Source organism: Balaenoptera acutorostrata, chromosome 18 (genome assembly GCF_949987535.1).
Source record: "Balaenoptera acutorostrata chromosome 18, mBalAcu1.1, whole genome shotgun sequence".
Taxonomy (NCBI): Eukaryota; Metazoa; Chordata; class Mammalia; order Artiodactyla; family Balaenopteridae; genus Balaenoptera; species Balaenoptera acutorostrata.
This window is the reverse complement of record NC_080081.1, coordinates 70,590,471-70,591,947: the sequence shown is the minus strand read 5'-3', so window position 1 is coordinate 70,591,947 and position 1,477 is coordinate 70,590,471. Positions and strand designations below refer to the sequence as shown.

Sequence of the window (1,477 nt, the reverse complement as noted above, 5' to 3'; positions counted from 1 at the left end):
TTATTTTAGTTTAAGTTTCCCTAATGGTTAGTGAGGATAAACATTTCTACATTTCTAACCATTGAGGTTTTCCTCAGCTTATTCATATCCTTTTGCGTGTTTTTTTTTTAAACTCTAGAGTTAGATTTTTTAGGGCCATTTGCACATGTTCATAGAACAGTTAGTGTACCCTAAAAAAATGACAAGACAGCTCCCCATCAGTGAGTCCCTGGCCTAAATGTATTTGCTTTACTTATATAGCAAGAGGATAACATTAAACATGGAAGCTTTCAATTTGTGACACCAAACAATGATCTATACAGGGCATCCTTCAAAAGCTACAATTAAGGATCCACCTAGCTTGTCAGCAGTACAAGTCCAGTTGAGGTCTTCTGGCCCATTTGCCTGACATTCGTGTTTTATGCCTTGAAATTTCTTTTTGATTGTATCCTTGGAGCTTGCATAGATCATTTTACGTTTCAGAGGTGCTAGTTCTGGTGCCCACAAAAAAATCATCAACTCTTCTTTTCTGGATTCCTTTGTTTCGAAGCTTGCATCATACAAAGTATATAGCAACAGTCTTTTTCAGGAAGCATTTCCACAAAATGCTTGAAAGGATCAGTTATGGTTACACCAAAATCTCTTTGCCACCTTCTACAATGAGGCGCTTTTTGTCTACACTGAGACAAAAAATGACAGCCTTCATTCTTTTCTTGATTTCTTCTGGTGTGGAGCACTTCCAAACTTTCGTGTCATAAAAATGTGGCATACTTCATCAGCAACTTGCACTCCTGTGGCCATGTTCACTGTGGTGGTCGCAGAGCGCAGAGAGGGAGCTGGCTGGCGCCGCATGTTTCAATTGATTACCTACCATTGTCTTGTTGATTTGTACAAGTTCTTTGTACGGTCTAGTTAATAATTCCATCTTGGTTTTGGATGTCTTTCAGTCTGTCACATATCTGTTAACATTTTCCTTGATTTCACTGTGCACACACACAAAAATCTTTTCATTCCTGAATTCAACAGACATGATGGAATCTTGGATGGCAGCGGCCAAGTGACAGTACATAATCACTAAAAATAAGATGGACTTGTTACCGTAATGGATGACAGAACAAAAGCAATCATCACAGCAGTCTTGCCCACGGAGATTGTCAACATTAATTAATTATTTATGGTGTTCCTAGACTGGAATAGTTGGGCAGTGTATTAGTTTCTTAAGGCTGCTGTAACAAAGTACCACAGTCTAGGTGGCTTTAAACAACAGAAACTTACTCTCTCACAGTTCCTAAGTCTAGAAGTCTGAAATGAAGGTATAGGTACCATGTTCTCTCTGATGCCTTGAGGGGAGAATCTGTTCCATGCCTCTCTCTTAGCTTCTGGTGTTGCTGGCAATCTTTGGCATTCCTTGGCTTGTTGATTCATCATTCCAGTCTCTGCCTCCTTCATCACATGGCATTTTTCCTGTGTCTGGGTCTCTGTGTCTCTTCTTTTCTTC

General features: G+C 39.7%; 1 pseudogene; it reads right to left on the bottom strand.

Moving 5' to 3' along the window:
• Positions 1-294: 294 nt before the first annotated feature.
• Positions 295-780, bottom strand: LOC103007831 (destrin-like; annotated as a pseudogene).
• Between the last annotated feature and the right edge of the window lie 697 nt (positions 781-1,477).